A 16,841-nucleotide genomic window follows, 5' to 3' on the forward strand; every position below is an offset into this window, starting at 1 on the left:
AAATAAGGAGAGTCAGGCTGCTCTTTGAGAGTTAACGATTGCTAAGATCCATTCTCAGGAATGTGAGTAGCCATCTCAGGAATAGACCAAAGGCTCTATAAGAAGATTTAGAACCCAAAATTTCAATGAAGATGATAAAGGGGGAACAATTTTAGGGAAGAAAAACTAGATTGTGACTTCAATTTGTTAAGGGGAAAACTAGTTGATATCATTGCAGAATTCAGAGAAAAACTGTGTAACCAGAAAAGGGGTGGCCAATATAGATGATAAAAATGGAACCTAGCTAAAGACACAACCAGTCCCAGCTCTCGGTAGTTGGAACCCTTTTCATAAAGTCAATCATTGAGGCTACATTAATTTACAGCTGTTTAGCATTCAAATAATGCAACTACGTCTTCTCTTTCTCTTTCTACTTATACTTTTATTTTTCATATAGCTTGGAAATACTCTAAACTGCCAAAACAAGAATTCTTTTATTCAATTACTCATCAACTTAGACATTCACACAACAAATATGTATTGCCAAATCTTTCTGTATCTTTTTCTGGATTGCAGGGAAAGAATCTATACCTCCATTTACCAGGATCTCTTCCCAAATCTTTGGTTTAGAGTCTTCCAATGAGATAGAATCTCATGAGATTTGGAAAGTGGTAGAGAGGGAGAAATTATTCTCCAGCAGCAGTTGCCAAGAGCCTAGAGAGTGCACAGCAGAAGTCAAGTCCATAGAAACTTCCACGTGAGCTGGTGAGGATCACCTACTTTGGTGCTGCAGGCAGCTGGCACTGGTGGCAGTAACTTCACTGACTTTTGCTCCCTTAGCTCTTCCAACAGTGTGTAAGCTTCATATTTTTACATTAGCATACTTTCTCAGTGGAATTATTAGAGCAGCTTCTGATTTCTTTCTCCAATCCTGATATAAGTGTGGTCTGAATTTTTTTTGCCATGTAAATGTATTATTTACATTATCAACAGAGAAAGATTTTATTAGTCTATGTGAAAATTGCACATGAGCAGGGTGATTTATTTTTTCCTGAAATACTCTCACTTCAATAATTGCCAGAAAAACAAAGCTATTCATCAAAGAGGAGCTGATGAAAGTCTTTTTCTTTCTTTCTTCCTTCCTTCCTTTCTTTCTTTTCCTTCTCTCTTTCTCCTGTTTGTGACTTTTACAAACTCCAGTTGATTCAAAATTTATCCATAGTGTTAAAGGCTGGAACAAATAAGGATATAATGAATTTAAAATAGTATTTATTTTACTTTGACCTGTGCACGTTCTGTTCCAAAAGAAGTGAGGAGATTCCTTTGTGTGTTGTTTATATAATTCTCTGCCACAAGTTGCAGAGAAGTTCCTAGTATTCTAGAAAATAGTTTAACATCCTCTCATAAGAGTCTAGAATTAAGTATATACTTGTCTTTACAATTTTAAGCTATCAGTAGACTTTTTTCACCAGGTTCCAGTGTTTGGAGGTTTTATTGTTTTTGTTGTTTGTTTGGGTGAGAAATTTGAAACTCCAATCTTTTTTTTTGCCAAGGGAAGAAGGCAACACAATCAGGCCTCATTATTACTCCAGACTCATTTCTCACATTTAGTGATACTATGGATAGGATTAACGATGATCATTTAGGGGAAAAGGTTGAAATAGACAAGATCTGAAGAGGATGTGATAATCAGCATGTGCAGATGGGTGGAAATTCTATGGGAGAAAATGCCCCATTAGCAGCTCAGCAATTAAAGTCATTTCTTTTAAAAGCAGATGTGCAATGTTCTTTATGGAATATGGTATATGTTTGAAGGGACATGTAGGGAAAAGCAGTTGAGGACAGCTGTCAATTTATAAGTCTATAGGGCAATGAAATGATTAACTGGAAAATGTTTTGAATTTTTCTTTTTCTTTAGAGAAGGCCTTAACCTCCATTCTCCTTTTGCAGTGCTCTTGTGAGAGTTTCTTGGTTCTCTCACTAAGATTAAAATAAGCTCTGCCATCAAAGCCCTTTTCTCACCTGAGCGTAAAAAGAACGTGAAGAGCATGACCTTGCTGAAGTGGTTGACCAAATTATAATGAAGGGGATCACAGGTCAGGAAAAGCGTTGCTCATAATCAAAACTCTCTTCAACTTTTTAGTTCCAAACTCTTTGAAAATGCTAACTCGAATGTTAGTCTCATAGCATCTCCAGGATGTGTTGTTCTGGAGTGAACCAAGAAATTTCCTTGCTGTCTGTCATGGCATCCTCCAAACCAGTCACTTGCCATGTATGTTGCCATCATTCATTATGGATCTCCATTATTGTTTCTCTTCAGATGACTAAACACATCACCGTTACTCATGGACTCCATATCCAGTTGGTTTCTATTCTAATTTAATGCTACTGTGGGTCTGGATTTTAAACAGCCTTGTTTGTAATTTCTAAAGTTGATCAGTCTGAGGAGGAAAACTGTTACTGATGTGCAAATTTTGTACTGCATTTCTCTTTGCATTATTCATTTTCATTATTCATATCATGGTGCATTTCTTGGCAGGGAGCAGAATTTTGAAAAAGTACATTCCCACTGCCTTAGGTGTCATTTAAAACAAAGTGATTTTCCTACAGTTTGATTTCATTAGGGCTCATCTAATTTCTGTCAGGTTTGGAGTCTGCTGACTTATGTGGATTTGCATAGCTAATAGTACATCTAAAATAAAAAAACTTTCCAAGCAAATCTCAAAAGATACGAAACTAATCTAGAGACCACAGTGTGTTGAGGGCAATCTCTCAACTATGATATCAATTCCTTTCATTCATGAAAAATCATTATTGTCTGGAGCCCTTGATTGCTTTATCTCAGATTTAGAATGGCCAAGTGAAGGTCCCCAGTGGAAGAATGTTCCACTGGGAGTAGCTTTGCCTTCCTTGCAGGTATGGGCTAATTCTTCAGTCAACCAATTTCTGAAGTACAAATGACCAAGCTTTTTGTTTTGCATTTCTTAGGACTAATCCCCAACTTTTCATTTTTGTGAAAATGTCTCAGTTATAGATACATTTCTGTGGGAGAAATGCTACAGATATCTTTTCTGAGTCAGCCTAATTAAGGTTCAGAAGAATCAATGCTGCACCTTTTTTTCTATAGCCGACTTTCTATCTTGATGATTATTTCAGCATCGCTGTGGTTTGAATGATCTAACTTTCTGCAGTTCCCTTTGATTTTTCAGCTTCAGTGCAGAAAAGATCAATTTCCCCTCTGTAAGGGCTCACATTTCCCTGGAGGTCACCTTAAAACACCTTTCGCTTTCACTTTAATCATGGCACATTTGCCTCTGTTACGGAATTACGTTTTCTCTCTTTCTGTGAATATTTATCATCTCTCAAATTATTGCAGAAATTCTGCCTCGCTTGTCATTTTTTCTGTTTGCCAAAAGGAATATATCTATGTTCTCAATGGAAGGTGCTCCACAGTAGCACGTTTTGCGCACAAATTCAGATTTCAGATGAGAGGATGTGAGCATTTCATTGAAAATAATTAGCATTATGCATGAAATGTAAACATCTATGGGAGGTGATTTCGTCTATTTAACAAAAACATTTTTGGTGTGTATTATGAACCTGGCATTGTCTTAGGTGCCGAGGAGCAAAGATGGCCAAGGCACTGGTTCTGCCGTCAGGAGCTGCGGTGAAAGGAGAAGCGCACTTGAACGGAAGCACCAGGCAGTGTAGTAGTTCTGTAGTAACAGTGTGCGTGCGAAGTACCCTACGACTAGAGAAGAGGCTGCTCTTCCCTGACATTCCTTGAATGCGGTGGGTGGTGGTGGTTGGAGACGTTAACATTTTCATTAAATAAGACTGAAAATGTGAATGTCCAGCGTCACGTAGATACAATAACTTTACTCAAACTAAGGGATAGATGGCCTAGATACAGTCTATTTGCTTTTAATGACTGTGAGGCATGTGGACGCCTCATTTTTAAAATGACATTCTGCTTATAAAGTTCATCTACTTAAATAAATTGATATTCTCCTCTCTAAAGACTAATTGGGAAGGAGCATTAATTGCATGTAACTTTGAAGGCAGAAAATTGTAGGCTATGAGAAGTATGGAAGGCCCAAGAAAATGAGAGTCAAGAGCCATTTTATTGTTTGTCTTGTGGACTATTGACATCACTTCTTTTTTCTAAACAACAGCAACAATGGAACAGTGTCTACGTTAGAGCCTTTTCTCACAGTAGGTTTACATGGAGCAGTTGAGAAAGAAGGAAAAGAGAGAAGCTGAAAAATCTAAATAGGACTTTCTCTACTTTACAGTTTTGCCTAAATCCAACCCTGTTTCATAAATATAAAAGACTTGGGCTTATCCATTGTTGAGTGAAAAATGGCTTGCATGTATAATGTGATCCCATTTAAATGAAACTGTGAAAATAGTATAAATATGTACACAGTTTATAAAATTTTATTCTTACATGTAGCATAAAATATACATATCATATAAATACATGAAGAGATGCCTAGAAGTTAATTCTCCAAATTATAAGTGATTATTTTCTGTGTTGAGATTCAAGAGCTTTTACTTTCTTTATTATACTTTTTGTTTTTCTTTAGTTTTTAAAAATTCATCTAAAAAATGCAAAACTATACACCAGGCATTGTGCTACACTCTGAATATATAAAATAAAGTGAGAGCAGATTTAATTTTTCTCTCATGAACATATATCATTTTTCGTAACTGAGAATAACAACATAGTTATATATAGCTGGAAAGATTGATCAATGGTAGTTTTCTAAATTCAGAGAGATTCAATATAATCTAGGAACATTTGACAAAGAAATATTGGAGAGGTGTAAATCTATCAGATGTATTAGTACAGTCCCATATTGCACAGAGCTGGAACCCCTAGGAAATGAGGGTGGGTCTTTTAGCATCACAATAAGCTCCTTCTCCAAGAATATTTAACCTATTTATTTAGGTTAGAGATTTCTTCTGTGGCTAAACTATGTTTCTATCTGCTCACAGGTAGATTTTTATTTTTAGGTTTGTATTTTAGTTGGAAATGGGAGGTAGATGACCTTGATAAATATAGATGGGCTTCAGAAAGTTTGTAGAGATGACAAATTTTAGGAAGCAGTTTGTAAGATTAATTTAAGTGATATAAAAAACCAGGGAAAGTTTGATTTGTATTGTTACAAGAGGGCAGATAACAGAAAGATTAAATTAAAAGACACACCATGAGAAACATGTCTGAAAGTGAATTGTATATTAGAATTATTTCCCCGGGGAAGACTTGCAAACCTCAGTGCTAAGATATATGCAAAGTAGATGCTCTCTTTATGAAACAAATTCTTTGAGAAATACTTTAAAACAAAATGTTTGTAGTTACATTCTCTGGCAAAGTATGTGTGTGGGTCGATATATACATTTAAGGGAATCAAAATTCATATCCTAAAATCACATGTTAAAATTCAAAGAGTTTTTTTTAAGTTTTGGAATTACCAACTTTGCTTAACTCAAATGTTTTGGAGTTATATGTTTGTTTCATTAAATGATAACAATGAAGGGGAAAAAAAGCACAGGACGATAAGCAGTGATAAGGACATTGGAGCTCAGAATCCAGGAAAGCAGTTATTTAGCAAATGCTTCAGCTTGAATATTTTTTCTGCAAAGCATTTCCTGTAGGGACTATCGTGTAATTATCTGTAATAATCTGTAATTATCTGTAATTATCTATAACTTATTGAGGGTCAAGAGGACCGAGGTTTTGGTTAGAGAATGTCCTGGTCTTCTAATGAACTTAATATTTAATTAAATTTTTATTTTAAAATAAATTATTTGATTTATGAATAAAATAAACACGTAGATTCTATGGATGAGAGTAATGCTCTGGAAGTTTATAAATATGCATATACAAACACAACAGTATCTGTAGAGAGCTAGTGGATGGGTTAAAGTTAGTTATGAATAGCTTCTTGGAAGAGAAATGACTTGAGCAAGTTTCCAAAGTTCTAGTACTGACAGGAATGTATTTCCCCTCCACATTGAGTGGGAAGTATGTGCATAAAGTTTACAGTGAACGATCAGGACTCATAGGATACAAACAGAATACAAATTTATTTTTCCCCCATTGACTGTTAAAACTCACCCCGAGGGACTGTTTTTTCCCCCTGAGATAAAATTCTGGAGTGGTTCCATAACTTTTGGGGCCTCTTGGAAAATCAAGGTGCTCTGGTCATGTCAGTTGTCAAAAACAAACGAAAAAAACCCCAGTCTCGATTTGGTAATTAAAATATGCAGTCCAGAGTGATAATTGAAACTCTGAACTTTATTGCAAGTTCAAGTTTCTCCCTGCCCTGAGCTTGGGCTTGCTTCAGGTTGAACTCTGGCAAGTGAAAAAGAGGGCCTGGTGAACTTCGTCTCTAAGTGCCTGCATGCCTGCTTACGGCTTCTGCCTCTGCTTGCCCAGCCTTGGCTGCCTCTGGCTCATTCTTGGTGGAAGCCTGGCAAGGACAGATTTCACTTGACTGAACCCCATGAATCTGGCATTGGATGTCTTTGGCTACAGCTGATATTTAAACTGAACCTTCTCTTTGTTGGTGGCTCCTTCAGATTTCCCTCTTGGTGTCTCTGACTCCTGTAGTCTTGATATGGGGGAAGCTGTGCCTTTGGCTGGCATCAGGAGACTCTCACTCTTAATATTATGCCTCTTTTTGCTGAGGTCACCTTGCCCTGTACAGGGAGCCCTCCTGGAGAATATTGTTTAAAACAACCCTGAGCTGACATTCCTCCTGCAGATTACACATCTGGTCAACACACACCTGCCACCCTAGAGATACAGTTATTCCCCAGATGGAGTCCTCCGCTTGGGTGCCACATATTTCTTCAGCTAGCATCTCAGCCATGAGTCAGACATCCCTCTACTGCATCCTCAAAACCCAGGCACCACATATCTCCTTCTCCAGTGATTTCCTTGAAGTTTCCCTCACTATGTAAGAGGAGAGAACAGCCACGCTCCCCATGCCCTGCTAGGATGTGAATGCAAAACCCTTACAATTCTGTCCAAAGTAAACCTCTCTCTAATTTCCACCTTCCCATACTCTTCTGCTTTAGTTCTTAAATAGCCTTAAAGTGGCTGTAAGGGGCCATGATCAGAAAATTACAGTTTTCGATTACTGTTTTTGAATGTCCTATTAAGGTGGTGTAGCATAGGAGTTTGTTGCCAGCTATTGTCTTAAGCCTTCAGCTAAAACTGAGTCAGGAAGTTCTGTACTTTAATATCCTGTTATGAATATATTTGTATATATTGTTATGTTGTGGGTGCATATGTGTGTGTGTAAGTGTATGCGTGTCTGTGTGTGTATATGTCCTCTTTTTCTCATGCATACACAGACACATGCAGACACAATTTGTGTTTCTATCAATGTGTCCCCGTATCATATAGGCATTTATAGAGGGTTTCTCAATCTAAGCCCTGTTAGGCACTGGGGATACAAAATGAGTAGGACTATCTTTTCTGTACAGGGTGTCTCAGTCTGGTGAGGGTGATAGATATAAAAGCAGATAAATACACTGTAAAGTGAGAAATGCCACTCTCAAGCTCTGTCAGCTATTTAAAGGACAAAGAGGATTAGCTGTAATGGAGTGGAGGATATGACCAATCAAGCACCATTAAACTGGGGATAGGTCAGGGTAAGGCTCTTCAAGTTAATGGACAGTAATTAGAATTCTATCCTATAAATAGCAGAGCATTCCTGGAGCTACTAAAGAAAATGTGTGCATCAAATCACTTTTGTATCATTATATTGATCCAACGTTTGGGTTTTCTGCTTCTTGTCTGTCCTTCTACACTTTGTGTGTAATACGCTCTGAAAATGTCTCACTTGCCAAATCTTCCCATAGATGAGCTTGTCTTTAAGAAACCAGCCTAATGAGACAGCTGTATATGTTAATCAAGAATAACGCTGTTCTCTAGAATACACACTGTTTTTAGTAAAACTGTATTGTAGAGACAGCTTATTTCAAGTCTTCACATAAAAAAGTTTTGTTTTTCATCAAAATTCAGTAAAAAGGGAATCTGAATTGTGTGTCTTATGGCTGTGCAGATGAAAATTTGCAGACTCTTGAGAAATTTAGTCTTGAAAAATCAGTGCAATTGTAAGGAAAATGCTTATATGTTGAGCATCCACTCAGAAACTGAGCAAAATTTAGGGTCAAATAATTCTCTTGAGTAAATAAAACAGTGATTTTTTTAAAAAAGGAAAGATAGGTTGTTCAGTTATTTAGAGTAAGTGAAATTGTTTTCTCTGATACTTAGAAACATTGTTTTCCATGAGTTTAAAATAGAAATATTTTCCATGGGCTGTACTACATTGAAACATATTATATTTGTCTATTATAAATGCCACTAACTCCTTAAATTGTTTTTATGTGTGTACCAGTTGACTAATACTAACACTTTAATATTTGCTATTTCTTTCATTAAGTATGTTATCCTGTGGTGTACTTTTTATCTGAAAGACAATTATCAATGGTTAATACGGTAATGACATAACAAATTTGCAGACTATGCTTTCTTATTTACTTTAGGTTTAAGATTAAACTAAATATGATTATTGTCCTAACTTGAAGTAGTTTGGTTGTCTGGGGACTTGCTGGAGAATTCATTGGATTTTTCCAGATATTTTAGGGTTGACTACAAATTAAAACCATATTTGTTTATATATCCTAAAAGTACCTTTTAACACGAGTTCCAAGAGAAAAGTTTTAGTAAACTTGAAATAAGTGAAAGTTTGAAGTAAAATATGAAATCAGACAAAGATGATGTCTATAGACGCAAAACAACCTGGCTTTGACTATTAACTTCTAACGGTATCCTCACACCTCTTTTAGAATGTTATACCTCTATGTTTAAACATCAGTATACACAGCAACCTGGAACTGAAGTTTATCAGGTTTTAATCCATAACTCAAAATATATTACTTCATATGAAATTTCTTTTCTTCATAAAATAAGAAATAGAGCAGGGAACGGATTCCTATGGCACTCTATGGTCTGTTCATGCTGACATTTCAGAGTCCGTTAGCAAGATTCTTAAGGTAACGCATACTGAAGTGCAATCCTCTGGTAAGATGATGGCATCACTGTTTGCTAAAGAAACATGGTCTGATGACATTCAGCACAGCATTCAAGACAGCAGTACAGAAATCCACCTGGTCTCTAAATGGAACAAGCCATGGCTAAAACAATGTGGCAAAGCCAGCCTTATCACATGTCTCATACAGGCTTATAATTTAGCATTTGCAAAGGAAAGGTCACGAAAAAAGTGAAGATGGTGAGACTCTTTCAAATTATCCATCTATTTATTATTCAGTCACTACAAGTACCTAGAACAAGTTTATTTTCAATTACTCTTAAGGCTTCCTTGTTATCCTCTCAAACTCACCTGAGCCTTTTACTTTTGAATCATCTGCTAAACAGCCAAATGTTAGTTATTATGAAACCGTTCTCTTCTGATACTTCTCATTCCTCTGATTATTTTTCCTGTTTTTTTTTCTCTTCCTTTGTGTATCATTTAAACGGTTTTGTCTTTCAACATTCTTCCCTTGGTTCTTTTCTCTCCCAAGTCTGTATACCTTTCCATGTTGACCTCACCTATCCTCATAACAGCAATTGCTGTCTGTATGCTGTGGATATTCAAATATATGACTCCATCGTGATTCTGAACACCAGTCCTGTTTATTCAACTGCCTACTAGACATCTCCATTTGGATCCCTCGCAGGTGCCTCATCAGAGTATTACCATTCTCCTCTAAAAGAGAACAAATCCTCCATTGTCTAGACACCACCAGCTGTGTGACTAAGGAGGAGACCCACTGAATTTTAAGTGCTTTGGTCAATATTCCCCTCTCTATCACCGTTGATGTCCTCACTGCCAAAATTTGATTTTAGGATTTCGGACATCCATACTAATGATTCCTCAGATCCAGATCCTTGCCCCTTTCCTCCAAGGATCTTGTCCTCTATTCTGAGACTCTACTCCATTCTCCACTCCCACGATTAACCTAGATCTTACCCATCTTTAACGAAAACTTCTAATCCTTTTAGCTTTCTTTCTTTACTGCCCCAGCTCCAATGATTTCTCAAAGCCCTGAAGACCTTTCCACAAACATTGATCCCACCTGACTCTTCACTGTTCCTCATCCCTCTCATATTTTCAGTTCCCTGCTTATCCAGTTTACATCCCATGGTCCGCCATTACAATTACATCTCACATATACCCCCAACTTCTTTTTCTCTCCTTCTCACTGTGGACTGACAAACACAACCCAGCTAAATACAGCCTCTCATCTACTCTGCACCTGAGCCTGGACAGGTGGCTGTGGTGAGAGAAAAATCACACAATTGTTATGACAGATCTTTTTTTTTTTTAATGACTGTTTGAGACTAGGTGATTTCTTTTCTTTTCTTTTTTTTTTTCTTTCTTTAAGATTGGCACCTGAGCTAACAACTTTTGCCAATCTTCTTTTTTTTTTTTCCCTGCAAACCCCTCTAGTACATAGTTGTATATTTTAGTTGTGGGTCCCTCTAGCTGTGGCATGTGGGACACCGCCTCAGCGTGGCCTGATGAGCGGTGCCATGTGCATGTCTAGGATCTGAATCGGTGAAACCCTGTCCATTTCCCCATGATATCCACTCTCCCGGTCTTATAGATCAACAGTACACATCCTTCTCCTCTTTCTATCTCTACCACATCTTCCTCTTTCTAATTCTTAGTTGGTAACTTTGCTTCTTATTTCACCGAGAAAATAGACATTACTGGACAAAAGTTTCTACCTCTCTTTCAAACAACTCTAGAAAGTTACTTGCATTTATAACTGAATACTCAATCTTGCTTGATTCTCTTCTCACCTCTCTCCTCAACCAACTGCCTCTTCCTACTTTTAGATGTTAAAGAGTCTCAATCCTAGTATCTTACAGCTTTAGTGATGTCACCTAGTCTCATAGGTTTAAATACAATCTATGTGCTGAACAATCACAAATATATGTTTCCAGCCTGACCTCTCTCCTTGATTCCAGACTCAAGTATCCATCAGCCTACTCAGCATTTCCACTTAGACGTTGTGGAGATTGTTAGGGTTGTTATAAATACTCTCTTATTTTTGCTACATGGTAAAATTGCATTTTTCTGAATGCTCCTCCCCAGTGTAGTTAGCCCTATGCATATTTTTCAGTGAAATGTGAGCAGGAAGCATTTTAGGTTATTTGCATGAGAAGGCTTAAGAGCCAGAGCATAGTAGCCATATTCCCTTTGCTGTCTTGCTAGCTATCAGGGCAAACACATGTCTAGATACTGCCTCCATTAGATTGACTCTCTGAGGGACTAAAGTGGGCAGAGGCGGCTGTTGACCCCTGCTGGCCTTGAAGCAAGAGTAAGAAATAAATCCACTTTATTAAGCCAAAGATGTTTGTGATTGTTGGTTCTGCATCTTAACCTAACCTATCCTGACTGATAATATTTCTGCTATGCACCTCAAATTTAACATATTCTAAACAAACTCTTGCCTTTCCTCTCCAGACCTGCCCTGCCCATAGTTCTCCCCATATCAGAAAATGGTATCACCAAACTTCCACTCTCTATGTCAAAAACATCCTCTTTTTCTCTCATAACTCACATTCACTCCATCCACAAATCCTGTTAGCTCTACCTGCAGAGTGTTGCCAGATTTAAACTACCTACACCAGCACCTCCACCACAACTGCCCTGGTCCAAGCCTGATTTTTGCAATAGGCTCTGTTTCCCCACTTATACCATTATAGTCAGTTTTCCATATGGCATCAAGAATTATATTTTAAAAAATACATCAGATTGGGTTATTCCTCTGCCCCAAACTTTGCAATGGTTCTTTAATGCATGCAAAGTAAAATGTAAAGTCCTCACTTAGCTGACAAGATCCATATCATCTGACTCACTTCTAGTTCTCTGATCTCATTTCTATTTACCACTCACTGCTTCAGCCCCCTTCTCTCTCTATCACTTGAGCACACCAAATAAGCTACTCATCAACTTTTTGCTTGTGGTTTCACTTGTTTACATACCAATTACCATAAATTTAAGTTAAATCAATACTATTCTGAATCTTGTCATAATGAAGTTAAGTTTCTGGCTAAGACTGATTACCAAGAAAAACAAAGAGAGTTCTATATTATTCAGAGATGGGTGGTTTACTTTCTGCCATCTGTTGACTTGTGACCTTGAGACTATAAACAATTATTATAGGAAACTACGTTTGTTAGAATCTTTCTTTTAGAAAAAGTGTTTGTTTAGTACAAGTTGTAAACCAATTGTAGGATTTAAAATATGTCCACAAATTCTTAGATACTCCTCCTTTCAATAGGTGGAACCCAATTATCCTCCCCTGAGTGTGAGCTATACTTAGTGACTTACATCTAGTGAATAAGCTGTGGCAGAAATGACAATGTGGTTTTCAAGACCAGATCATAAAAGGTATTATGGCTTTTTCCTTGTGCTCTTTCTCTGTCTCTGTCTTGTATCACTTACTCTGGGGTGAGTCAATTGCTATGTCTTGAGGACACTCAAGCAGTCCTATGGAGAGGTGCACCTGATAGGGAACTGAGGCCTCCTGCCAACAGCCAGCAAAGAAATGAGGCCTCCAGCCACAGCGATGGAGCATTCTGGAGAGCAGATCCTCCACCCCCAGTCAAGCCTTCAGATGACTGCAGTCGTGGCCACCCTCTCAACTGGAACTTCACGTGAAGCCCTGGGCCAGAAATACTCATCTAAGCTACGCCTAAATTCCTTACTTTCAAAAACTGTATGAGATAACTAATAGTTCTTGTCTTAATCGGCTAAGTTTTGAGGTAATTCATAGTACAAAAATAGGAAAATAATACACCACTTTATTTTTGCCATAGGGGTTTAATTTTAATAAAATATAACCAATGTGAAAACTTACCTCCTTCTATGATCTTACTGATTTCGTTGTAACAAATTCAAATGGTAAAAAAAATTGTATAGATTACCTTAAATTTAAGTACATATATAAAGTCATTCTTTGAAAAACTACTTTATAAGTAAAATAGCTGACTAGAAAATTAGTTATAAAATGCCTTGCACAATCTTTTTCACAGGGGTAAAGTACGAAGGAAAGTCAGGAAGTGAAAATGAGCTTCATGTTTGTTGAATAGGGTGGATGTCAACCTGTCTGGGGTAGAAGTTACAAAGTGGTGGCAAAGTCAAATAGTCTGCCTCTAGGCAATCAACCACTTTTGAAATTTATAAAAACTACCTCTAAGTTGAATTAAATTTAAATATTTATTGACCATTTATTGTTTGCCAGGAACTGCTAAAGATTCAGAGATGAGCAAGACTCGGCCCATTTCCGGGAAGATTCTAGTGGGGAAGTGAGAGAATTGGGGCATAACTACTTCATATGTGGAGTCGGATGGAGGAACCTCGAGAGCACCTGCAGGCTTCTTCTGGACCATTGCAACAGACCATGCTACCAAGCATTAGGATAGAAGGTCTATTGAAAGAAGCAACTTGAAATATTCTTACCATGTTAACAAAAAAAGGAATGTAGATTAAATCTCACATTAAACCTATAGGAAATGATCCTTGTGGTTTCATGAGGTTTCCCCCATCCCTTAAATATCAAGAATAACTTTCCCTTTCAACTCTTGGTGTGTCCTCCATCCATAAAAACAGCTGAGGATGTCATAGAAGAGAAATCGTCAATAAATTGTTTCATTGGCTTGGAGGAAAGAATCTCATCCTGATAACAGATCAGATTTATAAGCAGAGCTGTCAGATCAGCTTTATAAACAGCACTGATAACTGCTGGTCATGCTGTTGTCAGACCTCCTGAGACCCTTCAAGGAAAGAAAGCTTTGGGACCATCTCCTAGCAACACCAAATGGAATCATTTAATACCAAACATTTAATTTCTTTGCCTGACATTCAACTTTATAATGTCAGGAGAGAAGGAAAAAGAGCAAAGAAACAGAGAGGAGGGTGGAGGGGAAAGAGAAATAGGAAAGGAAGAATGAGAAGAAGGTTGCAGATGCTTGAGCTAGAATACACAGGGGTATTTGGGAAACATTTGAAAGCTATTTCCTTAGGTAAACAATTTTACTCCTCAACCAGAGTAATTGGTAAAATTCTTGCCCTGCCCAACACAATTTTGTCTCCAGTGGGGTTCCTGTGGGGCTCAGGAATTGTTCCTGAGGCAGCTGTCAACCCTGCCAACTATTTCCTTCACAGCTGTGAGCTGATAGTTACACATCATTTCTGTTTCCACCACTCGACTCTCTTCCAACCTGCCAGTTTGCCTTCTCATTTGGAACTGCTAATGGTGCAGACAGTGGGTAGCTGATGCTCACTCTGTCCCCAGTGCAGGGTACCGCCCCTTTCTGTGGTCTCTCTCCCTGTGGCCTGGGTACTAGATCTAAGCTGCACTGCATAGGACTTAGGGCTGGGCAGGTGCTCTGTGTCAGGTCCTTCTTTACACTGTACATAGGCCACTGTGGGGAGGCTAACATGGCCTCTGGGGTGCTCACCTCCTCTGTGGCATTGTTCTGGTATGGTAGTGGGATCCATCTGCTGTAGCCTAAGCTGGCTGTTCTCAAACTGGAGCATGCATCAGAATGGCCAGCAATGTCTGTTAAACTCAGACTGCTGGTTCCCACCTTCAGCGTTTCTTATTTGGTAGATCTGGGGTAGGCTCCGGAGCTTGCATTTCTAATCAGTGCCCAGGAGATGCTGACATTGTCGGTCCAGACCTTTAAATACAGCATTTCTCACTTTGATAATCACTGGCCTAAGCCATAGCAATGAGCTTGTTGTTCCCTTTGCTTCAGTTTAACGACATTGTGGCTTTTTTCCATTTTTTTTCTGTGGGGGAGTGGCAAGAATGGTTATGTGGCTGTCACAGCTGTCCAAGGCAACAAAGTTTGGCAACAGAAAAAACAAGAAGTGGTCAGGGTTAGGGATATATTAGAGGTAGTGTCCATAGGATTTACTGGGGAATTGAACAAGGGGTAGCAGGAAAAAGAGAAATTGTGGATAATTTCTAGGGGTTGGACCTGAGCAATGTTGAAGGATGTTATTTGCTGAAATGAGAGAACAGACTGGGGGAAGAGGATTCACAGTGGGGAGTAGAGGTTGGAAATCAATTCTGTTTTGATATTTAATTTGAGATGTCCTTTCAACACCAGAGCATCCAGTAGGTGGTGGATATGTGAATCTTGAACTCAGGCAAGGGATATAAATTCTAGGGCCAGCAGAAGTCAAATGATATTAATGCCACGAGTCTGGGAGAGATGTATAGACCTGGAAAAATGAAGGATGAAGAAAGAGTCCTGGAGCATCCAAGCCCTGGGTCTTTTGGCTTCATTATGTCATGCAAACCCTCAAAATGCTATTTTAGATGAAAATAGAGAGTATCGTAGTTGAGCAGGACAAGGATCTGGTCTCCTATGTGAAAAGTACAAAAGGCTATAGTCATAGCCACTATATTACAGTGGAAAGTGTCATTAACATGATGGCCAAGTCCTAAATTTAAAATCTTTTTTAAATCATCAAATAGAAAATATATGAATAAAAGTGTAATTAGAAACATGGACTAATGATCTAAGCAGTGAATACAGCATATTGTAATGTATTTTTACTTGATTTTTGATAAGTCTAAGCAGTAATAAGGATTATGTCATTTGTATCTTAAAAGATTTATCTAGGACTTTGATAAACGCCAAGTCCGTGATTGCAGTTATCTTAAAATAACTCACTCAATTAATTTTAAGTATGTGTAGAGGGGGCAGGGCAGAGGAATGAGATCACTCTGTATGAATGATGGATAGCTTTTGGCGTGCTAATAAGAGCTATGAAGTAGGAATGGAGGATGTCAGCATGCACACTCACCATCACACAGCTGCCACTTGCAAATTGGAAAGAAAAATAATACCAGGCCAGCATGAGCAAAGCTAAGCCGGAATTTCAGAATTGCCAAAAGTCTAGAAAATCTTCGGAGAGGAAAGAAATGAACCAAGAACTATATATTTCACGGCAGCACTCTGTGAAAAAGACTGAATGCCTTAAAAGATTTATTTAAAATACCTAAAAATTGGAAATAAAATATTGTTTTAAAATACAAAGCTTAACTATTGAAGGCGTCTGTTTGTCTCAGACAAAACCTTGACTCTGGATATGTTCCATTATCGTATAGCTTGTTCTAGCCAAAATTCTTCATAAAAAGCAGAGAAAGGTAGATTTGTACAGTAATCACATTTTATTACCTTATACATTCACAGTCTCTTCCTAAGGTGAGATCAGGAGAGAGGGGAATTTTCTATCATTTGTGCATTTATTCCAGACAGAAGTCCTGGTTCCAACTCCTGCTCCTCTTGACCATCTATGTAAACTTGGACAAGATAGTTAACCAAGTGTCAGTTTCTGCATGTGAAAGGGGATACTAGTGATACCATCTTATCAGCTTGTTAAGAGGATGAAAGGAGGTAATTCACGTAATCTGCTCTGCACCATAACTAGTACACAGCAAGCACTCAACAAATGATGGCTATGGTTATTAGATGACATCGATCTTGCTTTCTAGGTCATATGATCAAGTATAAAGAAAGTTAAAATCTGCCTCTAATGTAAAGCAGAATAAGGTAAAAGTCAGATCAGTGTAAACAATGGTGTAGGAATTCTGAAAAGGAGGCAATCCCATACATAATGGAACGTGGGACAGGATCTTTTGGAGGATGGTGGAAACAGAGTAGAGACGTGAGCAGCAGGGGACTGAAGGGGAAAGAATGAATTCCTCTCTGTCTGCCATTGTAGTCAGCCAAGGGTGGTGATCAGACT

The 16,841-nt window shown here is 38.1% G+C and overlaps 1 long non-coding RNA gene across 3 annotated transcripts in view; it reads left to right on the forward strand.

Moving 5' to 3' along the window:
- LOC111768606 (uncharacterized) overlaps window positions 1–15,933 on the forward strand; it is a 53,285-nt gene extending 37,352 nt beyond the window's left edge. For all 3 annotated transcript variants that reach the window (XR_011428012.1, XR_002801063.2, XR_011428013.1), the window contains exon 3: window positions 13,318–15,933. This is a non-coding gene — a long non-coding RNA (uncharacterized lncRNA). The remainder of the gene's footprint in view (window positions 1–13,317) is intronic.
- Window positions 15,934–16,841: the final 908 nt, after the last annotated feature.

Source organism: Equus caballus, chromosome 17 (genome assembly GCF_041296265.1).
Source record: "Equus caballus isolate H_3958 breed thoroughbred chromosome 17, TB-T2T, whole genome shotgun sequence".
Taxonomy (NCBI): Eukaryota; Metazoa; Chordata; class Mammalia; order Perissodactyla; family Equidae; genus Equus; species Equus caballus.